Source organism: Coregonus lavaretus (genome assembly GCF_964263955.1).
Source record: "Coregonus lavaretus genome assembly, chromosome: 39".
Taxonomy (NCBI): Eukaryota; Metazoa; Chordata; class Actinopteri; order Salmoniformes; family Salmonidae; genus Coregonus; species Coregonus lavaretus.
The window spans coordinates 13,149,463-13,161,156 of NC_140026.1; the positions used below are offsets into that span (position 1 = coordinate 13,149,463).

Here is an 11,694-nt window from a genome sequence, read left to right on the forward strand (position 1 = left end):
TCGAACTGTGTTTTAAAGGGACAAGTCTCTTGGCTCAGTGCTCAACCTATGACGCTATCGCTACAGAGGCACACACCAACCCACTGGCTTCTGGCTGCGTCTTCTACACACAGACACGACACGCACACTACACGCCCCTCCTGCGCCCTGCTCCGTCCGTCCGTCCGCTCGCTGACGTCACCGCACGTCCCCGGAATTCCCTGACAGAGCAAACTGGCAGCGAATACCGAGAGACTCACTCTAGACGCGACTACCGGAGCGTGTTCCTCTGCCTCGGTGTATTTTTTTAAAGGTGGGCTCGCTTCGTGACTGACCTACCGGTTGATCACCCGGACAGCTTTTCCATCTGACTGCCTATTATTAGACAAAGTACTATCCTGACATCACAGCTATTAAAGCCTTTTTAGTAGGCTACTGTAGTCTAAAATGATCCTATGTTGATCTAAGGGCAGTAATACCATCTATAATTGATATCCTGCCCGATAATAGAATAGCATAGACTAGAATAGATTAGAAATACAGAACAATAAGACAATATTTTATACCCTGTTATAAACCATTTATAACACCAACAATATTAATGGTTACTTATAATAACTGATAATAGTAATGAATATTGATAAGTCAATGTACTGTCTCTGCCTTAACATTACCATAGGCTTTCATGGAATATTTTCCCCAATACACTATATATACAAAAGTATGTGGCCACCCCTTCAAATTAGTGGATTCGGCTATTTCAGCCACACCTGTTGCTGACAGGTGTATAAAATCGAGCACACAGACATGCAATCTCCATAGACAAACATTGGCAGTAGAATGGCCTTACTGGAGAGCTCAGTGACTTTCAACGTGGCACCGTCATAGGATACAACCTTTCCAACAAGTCAGTTCGTAAAATTTCTGCCCTGCTAGAGCTGCCCCGGTCAACTGAAAGTGCTGTTATCGTGAAGTGGAAACGTATACGAGCAACAACGGCTCAGCCGCGAAGTGGTAGGCCACAAATGCTCACAGAGCGCTACCTGCCCCAATGCATAGTGCCAACTGTAAAGTTTGGTGGAGGAGGAATAATGGTCTGGGGCTGTTTTTCATGGTTCGGGCTAGGCCCCTTAGTTTCAGTGAAGGGAAATCTTAACACTACATTCTAGACGATTCCCTGCTTCCAACTTTGTGGCAACAGTTTGGGGAAGGCCCTTTCCTGTTTCAGCATGACAATGCCCCCTGTGCACAAAGCGAGGTCCATACAGAAATGGTTTGTCGAGTTCGGTGTTGAAGAACTTGACTGGCCTGCATAGAGCCCTGACCTCAACCCAATGTTCCAACATCTAGTGGAAAGCCTTCCCAGAAGAGTGGAGGCTATTATAGCAGCAAAGGGGGGACCAACTCCATATTAATGCCCATTACTTTGTAATGAGATGTTTGACGAGCCGGTGTCCACATACCTTTGGTCATGTAGTGTACTTCTATAAGGGGAACAGGGGATATAATGTGGTTGATCAACTACCAGCTCTGTTCTATACTAGGTTTCTGGCACTCTTTGGGGACGGAAATGGCTGGTCACTTCAACCCCCCAGGAGTCACCATCGTGGGTACTATAATAATGCCAAACACATGCTCTGTTATTAAAGGCAGCATGTGTCACACACACACACACACACACACACACACACACACACACACACACACACACACACACACACACACACACACCAGTATATTTAGATCCACCACCTCAGCAGGATAGGAGTGTGTCATTGATGATTCGGCGACAGAAACAAAAGCAAGGACACGCACACACAAAAAAAAGAGTTTGAACTGGCAGTTCCCGTTACCGATAGTAAATTACATCGTGACCTCACAAGGAGACATTCTCTGGAACAATGAACATACAAGGTGTCTTTCCTCCTCACCAGACAAGACACACACACACACACACACACACACACACACACACACACACACACACACACAAACACACACACACACACACACACACACACACACACACAAGTATGCACATAGAGAGAACACACATACAGAACCATACTATAGAACGACATATCAGTACATGGTATTCACATGCAATTGAGAATGAGAATGAACAGTAGAATGGGGTCTCTATGGCAGTGTGAGAGTGCTCTATGTCAATGTAAGAGTGCTCTATGTCAATGTGAGAGTGTGTGTTTGATTGTAAATCTTGTAATGATGAGTCAAAAAGAAAGGGATGGAGTGTGTTCAGAGCAATACATTATAGAGATATATATTGCTGAGTGAATTCACTCTTCATTCTCTACTATCCCATGCATGTGTATTTGAGTGGGTTATAAACTACAAAGCTTTCAGTCATCAATGTACTTCATACTCAGGGGGCTGTGTGTGTGTATCGTGGGGGGCTACGGGCTGAAGCAGTGTGTGTGGTACACTTGAGTCCCACCCTGGCCACATCAATCAACAGCCCCTTCCTGTTCAAATCAAGGCTGGTCTAGACCGGACAAAATCTGAACCAAACATAGACGTCTATGTTTCGCATATGCCACTGGTTGATAGAAATTGTCATTGTTTTGGGGCAGAATTATGTGAGGTTTTATGTGTTGTTGGAGGTGCCTCTTGGTCAGTTTAGCTCAGAAAACGCCGCCCTCCTCAATCTGCCGCAATTGGTAGCCGCCAAATCCTACCTAATGAGCGGGGCGGCCCTGCATAGTACAGTATTGTATACAGTATATGTGTGTGTGTGTGTGTGTGTGTGTGTGGGATGCTGTGTGTGTGTGGGATGTGTGCGAATGTGAAGTAGTGTACATGTCTTCCTGTTGAGTAGTAGAATCCCCCTTCCTCTCCCACAGCAGGGGAGGGTAAGCGGGGGCAGACAATCCCAGGGGTCCTTAAGGATGTGTGTTTGTGACTGTGTGACTGTGTGACTGTGTGTGTGTGTGTGTGTGTGTGTGTGTAGAGGGTAATTACAGTTACTGGGCCTACTGTAATGAGAGGAGAGGGACAGAGAGAGAGGAGGGCTGCAGGGAGAGTGGAGTGAGTTCAGTTCTCATACTGCAGATATATATAGCATCCCTCTCATGGGTACAAGTCAAAAAGATTCCTGTCATTCCTACTTCACACAAACACATCTACTGTATACAGTACAGGCTCAAATGGCGCCCACACATACTGGAAAAATACATTAAAGAGCGACTACCCCTAAAAACCAACGAATCCCTTTGAAAACAGTCTATGTGGCATCAAACATTTATTCTAGTGTCAAAATTGACTATAAAGTGTAAATAGGACAATTTTGGTCATAAAGTCAGTCTCGTCTAAAATGGAGTTTGGAACCTCACTGCGTTACAACAAGTCAATTAAGATTGGATTACAATTATGTCAACAAATCATGCCCCCTTTTGCCAAGCTCCACGTGCAAATCACCCTTCCGCTCACTTTGCTTCCCTTCATTGAATGTGGGCTCTGTTGTTTCATCACCCCTAACAAACGTGTTCAAAGAATCGCTGCCGTTTGAGACTGAAAAGCCCTATAAGGATTGATCATGCAATGCATGCTTCCAGCAGGATGCACAGCCAACAACTATGGTTTGCATGCCTTGCCGAAGGACCCTATCATGCGGAATAGGTGGTTGGAGTTCGTTGGTCCCCAGTGGTGGTGAGTATACTGGTAGCTAGACCATAGACCGCTGGTTATGTATCTGGTTATGTATATTTTGATAATCATTATCACTGTCATCGCTAGCATAGCTGACGTTTGCTAGCTAGCTACCAACTAGCTAGCTAGTTACCTAACTAGTTGGCTAGCTGGCTAACGTTAGCCTACCTCAATACTACTCGGATTTGGCTTGGAAACACAATAACTTTTCAAATGATTGTGATGTCGCCAGATTGACTTTAGATGCAGTATAACTTTAGCCAGCTAACTACGATTGAGGGGACCACCATATTTGATTGAGGGGACCACCGTAAAGTTGTTTCCTACAAATTATTTGCCTACTTTAGCAATGTCATCGTATTTCCATGCCTCTCGAAGTTAGTGTAATTTAGACGAAACAGTCACATTAGTCTCCGAGGTGCAATCCATGTCTAGGGCACAAATAAATATTGGATGCAGCTATGGTTGTACTAACTAACTTATGCCTGACTACAACAGTGTACCAACTAGCAGCAACAAACTCAAACCAAGCCAGGGCCATAGCAAAACATGTCACAGTTGGTTGCATAGTTTAACAGCGTCACCGGCCTGAATCTGATCCAATCTGGAGCCAGTCAGTCTACATCTGTAAAGCATAGAATTAGCTTTCAAACGAGATTACATTTACATTTTAGTCATTTAGCAGACGCTCTTATCCAGAGCGACTTACAGTTAGTGAGTGCATACATATATATATATATATATATATATATATATATATATATTTGTTCCATACGTTATCTCTCGAGCTATGTTTATAATTGAGGGATGATGACAATCGTTGACCCTGTTTTTCCTGTTAGACAAAGTGCACAGTTGGGTGCCAGACTGATCCTCTGGTCAAGAACGGATGCTGGGACCTACCAGAAAGAGCAAAGGTGGGTATCATAACCTGTCCAGCAATGTTATTTACAATGGCTTAATGACCTCCAAAAACAATTTAATTCACTGTTCACTTGCTATTTTCACAGCTTGTCAGGCAAGACCTCAGAATAAAAGTGTAATGCGACACAAGTACACCTTGTGACACCTCCTCCGTTGTTGCCAGAGTCTCCCACGACTCCTATTAAAAGGACACGCCATCATGAGGCCTCTGATAGTGATCTGAGTTACTGCCCTGATGACACAGACGGCTTCATCAACAACGACAGGTAATGTGTGTTATGTGAAAAGTTGTATTAAAAAATACCCGGCTTGATAAACTAGTAGGCTAATTCCCCAGCCAAGCAGATACAACTAGTATAGTCATTTTGGTTGTGAAGTGCATTATCAAAAAGCTTTGTCCTTTCTTTAGAACAAAATGCAATGTACCACTTGGCTGTCTATTATACTGAACAAAAATATAAATGCAACATGTAAAGTGTTGGTCCCATGTTTCATGAGCTGAAATAAAAGATCCAAGAATTTGTCCATTTGCACAAAAAGCTTATTTCTCTCAAATGTTGTGCACAAAAATGTTTACATCCCTGTTAGTGAGCATTTCTCCTTTGCCAAGTTAATCCATCCACGTGACAGGTGTGACATATCAAGAATATGATTAAACAACCTTATCATTACACAGGTGCACCTTGTGCTGGGAACAATAAAAGGCCACTCTAAAATGTGACGTTTTGTCACACAACACAATGCCACAGATGTGTCAAGTTTTGTGGGAGTGTGCAATTGGCATGCTGAATGCAGGAATGTCCACCAGAGCTGTTGCCAGATAATTTAATGTTAATTTCTCTACTATAAACCGCCTCCAAGAATTTGGCAGTACATCGGCCTCACAACCGCAGATCACGTGTACCCACCCCAGCCCAGGACTTCCATTTCTGGCTTCTTCACCTGCGGGATCGTTTGAGACCAGCCACCCGGACAAATGCTCACCTTCGATGGCCACTGGCATGCTGGAGAAGTGTGCTCTTCACGGATGAATCCCAGTTTCAACTGTACCGGGCAGATGGCAGACAGCATGTATGGTGTCATGTGGGCGAGCGGTTTGCTGATGTCAAAGTTGTGAACAGAGTGCCCAATGGTGGCGGTGGGGTTATGGTATGGGCAGGTATAAGCTAAGGACAACAAACACAATTCCATTTTATCGATGGCAATTTGAATGCACAGAGATACCATGACAAGATCCTGAGGCCCATTGATGTGCAATTCATCCGCCGCCTTCACCTCATGTTTCAGCATGAGAATGCACAGCCCCATGTCGCAAGGATCTGTACACAATTCCTTGAAGCTGAAAATGTCTCAGTTCTTCCATGGCCTGCATACTCACCAGACATGTCACCCATTGAGCATGTTTGGGATGCTCTGGATCGACGTGTACGACAGCGACAATATCCAGCAACTTTGCGCAGCCATTGAAAGGGAGTGGGACAACATTCCACAGGCCACAATCAAGAGCCTGATCAACTTTATGCGAAGATGTCGCGCTGATGAGGCAAATTGTGGTTACACCAGATACTGACTGGTTTTCTGATCCACACCCCTACCTTTTTTTAAAGGTATCTGTGACCAACAGATGCATATCTGTATTCCCAGTCATGTGAAATCCATAGATTAGGGCCTAATTAATTTATTTAAATTGACTGATTTCCTAATATGAACTGTAACTCAGTAAAATCTTTGAAATTGTTGCGTGTTGCGTTTGTACTGTATTTTTGTTCAGTGTATATCACCCTGTCATAGGCCCTCCCAGTCAACACCACCTCATAAGATTGCCTGCTGCAGTTGTTCGAGAGATGTCCAGTTTGCAGCCGAACATGCAGCATAGAGAAGACCAGAAAGAGGACCCTCATCAGCATCATGAATGGAACAGTCAGCCACATGTTGGCAAGTATCCGACCAGCAACCTTCACCTGTCAGCGGCAACAGCTTTCACAGGCTCATCATTTGTACAAATACAGAAGGTAACCCACTTCATTACTTTGATAACCAAATTGTGAAACATAATTTATGTAAACTTACATTATTTGTTGATTATTATTATTATTAGATGCATATAATGTCCAGGACATAACCTAGCCTGGTGGAACCAGCCTGATCGCTGTGTTCACAATTCTATTTCACTTCACCTTTGTGACCCGTTTCAGGAAGCTAGGCATATGTCGCACGTCACTACTTCACAGAGGAGGCATTTGAACGTTTTTCATTTTTATGCTTTTTTGGGCAGAAATGCCTTGTGGAACATGTGAACTTTCATGTGCCTTAATAACAAACTTGTATGCCACCTGTAAATACGAATACAATTGTTAAATTACGAGCCTAGTTGGTTTAGCCACGGGAAAATACAGGAACCTTCACACTAGCCATGATTGGCTGAGATACTTTAATGGATGGGCTGGACATGCAGAGATGAGTTCGGATTGGTCTGCCATGTGGCACGCTTCGGTCTATAACATGAGCTGTTCATTATGTGTGGATAATCCTATCTACCTAGGCTTTTTTTAAGATATCATGAAGAACTGAAAAAGTGTTGCTACTGCTCTCAACATTGCTGCTCTGAAGTTAATAGCGCTTTCGACAAAGATCAGTGGGAAAAGTTGTGATGGACTACTTTCTGGAGGACGATTGTGCCATGATGACTCTGAAAATTAATCAGATGATGAGGAAATCCCTGATTTAGTTAAAAACATTTAATTGAACCAGACATTGTAGTCTTCTGATGACAGTGATGGGGAAGAAATGGCGATCAACAGTGATGTTGTCACAGAAGAAGTTGACCGAGTTTTGAAATCAATGGAATGTCCGGTGGAAGCAGAGAGATGATTGCCAAATGCGGAGAGAGTCTGTTGTATAAAACACCTGTCTCCGGATTACATCTTCAAACTAAGGGCAACCATGGCATCCATGACAGAGAGGGAGAAGCATTCATCCATGTATACGGGTAAGAGTCTAGCTACGTTTTGATATATTATACGTTTCTAATTTGTTAGAAAGTCATTTTCATTGCAAGTTAAAGCGTACTGTTAGCTAGCTAGCTAACGTTAGCTGGCTGGCTCGCTAGCTAACGTTACGTGTATGATCTGTGTATTAAAATTATTAGTATCTCAGAAACCCATTTGCATTGCTAGTTATAGCCTAATGTTAGCTAGCTAGCTAACATTGAACCTAGTTGGTTAGCTTTAGCTACCTGCAGATTCATGTATGGTGCATGGTAGTATGAGTTGGGATAATGGTTCATTGTTTAGCTAGCTAGCTAGCTACATGTCCACTATGCAAGTAACCATTTCACTGTACTGTTGACACCTTCTGTATCCTGTGCATGTGACAAATAAACTTTTATTTCATTTGATATAGTGTGTGTTTACCAGAGACGGTAATGTGAAGAACAACATGACCTGCACCAAAGTCAGTAATTTTACTACTACTTTTTGCTACTACTTTCACCACTTTTAGTCTTGAAATCTTTGGTTGTTTACTACACTACCTTACTCTGTTTAACACATTAAAGAGATGGGTGGGGCTAAGGCTTAAGACGGAGTGAACGATGCTGAATGGGTGTAGACAAAGAAGAGCTCTCCAGTAGGTGTACTAAAACATTCAAGGGCCATTTTCTCAAAAGTGGGGTTACAAGTTTATCAACTTTCAAAGCAGAATTACTTTCCCACTGTTCCTCAACTGCAGTGTATGATATACAGTGGGGAAAAAAGTATTTAGTCAGCCACCAATTGTACAAGTTCTCCCACTTAAAAAGATGAGAGAGGCCTGTAATTTTCATCATAGTTACACGTCAACTATGACAGACAAATTGAGATTTTTTTTCTCCAGAAAATCACATTGTAGGATTTTTAATGATTTTATTTGCAAATTATGGTGGAAAATAAGTATTTGGTCACCTACAAACAAGCAAGATTTCTGGCTCTCACAGACCTGTAACTTCTTCTTTAAGAGACTCCTCTGTCCTCCACTCGTTACCTGTATTAATGGCACCTGTTTGAACTTGTTATCAGTATAAAAGACACCTGTCCACAACCTCAAACAGTCACACTCCAAACTCCACTATGGCCAAGACCAAAGAGCTGTCAAAGGACACCAGAAACAAAATTGTAGACCTGCACCAGGCTGGGAAGACTGAATCTGCAATAGGTAAGCAGCTTGGTTTGAAGAAATCAACTGTGGGAGCAATTATTAGGAAATGGAAGACATACAAGACCACTGATAATCTCCCTCGATCTGGGGCTCCACGCAAGATCTCACCCCGTGGGGTCAAAATGATCACAAGAATGGTGAGCAAAAATCCCAGAACCACACGGGGAGACCTAGTGAATGACCTGCAGAGAGCTGGGACCAAAGTAACAAAGCCTACCATCAGTAACACACTACGCCGCCAGGGACTAAAATCCTGCAGTGCCAGACGTGTCCCCCTGCTTAAGCCAGTACATGTCCAGGCCCGTCTGAAGTTTGCTAGAGTGCATTTGGATGATCCAGAAGAGGATTGGGAGAATGTCATATGGTCAGATGAAACCAAAATATAACTTTTTGGTAAAAACTCAACTCGTCGTGTTTGGAGGACAAAGAATGCTGAGTTGCATCCAAAGAACACCATACCTACTGTGAAGCATGGGGGTGGAAACATCATGCTTTGGGGCTGTTTTTCTGCAAAGGGACCAGGACGACTGATCCGTGTAAAGGAAAGAATGAATGGGGCCATGTATCGTGAGATTTTGAGTGAAAACCTCCTTCCATCAGCAAGGGCATTGAAGATGAAACGTGGCTGGGTCTTTCAGCATGACAATGATCCCAAACACACCGCCCGGGCAACGAAGGAGTGGCTTCGTAAGAAGCATTTCAAGGTCCTGGAGTGGTCTAGCCAGTCTCCAGATCTCAACCCCATAGAAAATCTTTGGAGGGAGTTGAAAGTCCGTGTTACCAAGCAACAGCCCCAAAACATCACTGCTCTAGAGGAGATCTGCATGGAGGAATGGGCCAAAATACCAGCAACAGTGTGTGAAAACCTTGTGAAGACTTACAGAAAACGTTTGACCTGTGTCATTGCCAACAAAGGGTATATAACAAAGTATTGAGAAACTTTTTTTATTGACCAAATACTTATTTTCCACCATAATTTGCAAATAAATTCATTAAAAATCCTACAATGTGATTTTCTGGATTTCTTTTCCTCATTTTGTCTGTCATAGTTGACGTGTACCTATGATGAAAATTACAGGCCTCTCTCATCTTTTTAAGTGGGAGAACTTGCACAATTGGTGGCTGACTAAATACTTTTTTCCCCCACTGCACCATTTTCTAGCTCTGAGTCTCTACTTTATCCTATGTAAAAAACACCATTCAGGTGGTGGGTCACATTTTATGATATCTGAAGTGAAATAGAAAGGGGAACGCAGTGATCAGGTTGGTTCCACCAAGCTAATCATAACCACCATTGATAATGTAATCAGTTCTTTCTGTGTGTGTGTGTTTATGTTTGTTTGTGTGACCGACCAGTATCTTTGATGAGGCGCCAGGAGGTGCTCTACGACTGCCATGCCCATCAATGGGGCGCTGGCAAAGACCTTACCTCCAGCCTCACCTCTTGCCCGCTCACCAACAGTCGTCGATGGGGAGACCAGAATTAGGTAGGTTTAGTCTGTCTTGTTCATAGTACCTGTTTGTGTGTCAGATATTACCTATCCTGACTGTCATTGGTATGTGTGTATGTGTTCACAGAAACATGTATGGAGCCAGCACATGGAGACTTGCAAGATGATGTGATGAAGTCCAGACTGACAGATGGGCTTGATACTGATGTCTCTGAATGGAGAGAGACCTGGCACTCGGAATACATTTTTTACTAGACACAACTTTTACTTGTATTGTCTTTTTTTTTATTGAATTGAATGGTATCATTCAATATACGGAGAGAAACCATGTGTATTCTGCACCAGGATCAGGGAACGCCTGTTGGATAAGTAACACCACACAGGAAGGTACCTATGACCCCTCTTACATGTTTGCCCAGGTAGCCCCATTACCACCAGATAGAATGCTGATAGGTACAGTATCTGTAATGGCTGGGAATGACAATGAACGGTGTAAGGTGCACATTGTTATATTAGCAGAACACTGCTTTTATGGTATTATGTAAAGGGTGGTTTATTCTACATGGACCTGTTACTACATTAGAAAGTTATCAAAACACTTAGTTTAGAATATCTACATAAATTCAGCAATTGCATTCTTCTCATATTACTCTGTACATCTGCCTGTAGTTATTGTACTCCACCTGCAAGAGGTTTGTTTGTTGTGATTGAGTGGGGGAAAAAAGCTGCAGGCAAGGTTCTGACAGATGGGTGTGTCTTGGTGGTGGGAAGGACACACCCAAGAAACACACACATCAAACCACACCCCCAAGCCAACTCACGTTTGGCTTCTGTCATGGCTGCCAGCATTTCTTGAGAAGCAAGCCAAAAAACAAGGCCAAATCAGCGGGTGCATTTCCCCTTCAAATAACATTGATTCGATTTTTTGGAGCAGAATGCTACAATAGTAGAAAGAAAGAAAGAAAGAGAGGGAGAGAGAGAGAGTGTGTGTAATTACAGTAGTAGGACGTGTCACTGGTACAGGCAGTGCCTCTCAGCCTCCACTCTGTGTGGACAGGGAGAATAACAGACACGATCATCACCCACTACTACACACACACAGTCCTGACTCAGACCATGTAGCTACAAGTCCAGTAAATCTTACTCCACACACACAGTGACACATCATAACCACGCACCCACACACAGGTCTCAAAGGAGAAACGATCGACTCACACCCATCATTACACAAGCCTCATTCATTATCACAAATTACTCTCTCTCTCTCTCCCTGTCTCACCCTCTTGCTCTCCCTGTCTCCATCTCTTTCCCCCGTCTCTCACTCCCTGTCTCTCCCTCCCTGTCTCTCCCTCCCTGTCTCTCTCGCCGCCTCTCTCCATCTCAGTCTCCCTGTCTCTCTCTGTATCTCCAGTCTCCCAGTTTCCCAGTCTCACCCTGTCTCTCTCTGTATCTCCCAGTCTCACCCTGCCTCTCTCTGTAT

The 11,694-nt window shown here is 43.4% G+C and overlaps 1 long non-coding RNA gene across 1 annotated transcript; it reads left to right on the forward strand.

Annotated features, from left to right (window-relative positions):
- The first annotated feature begins 7,154 nt into the window (after positions 1-7,154).
- Positions 7,155-10,449, forward strand: LOC311112870. The gene is made up of 4 exons (XR_014610925.1): positions 7,155-7,558; positions 7,972-8,022; positions 10,120-10,250; positions 10,342-10,449. It is a non-coding gene; the product is annotated as an uncharacterized lncRNA (long non-coding RNA).
- The last annotated feature ends 1,245 nt before the right edge of the window (positions 10,450-11,694 follow it).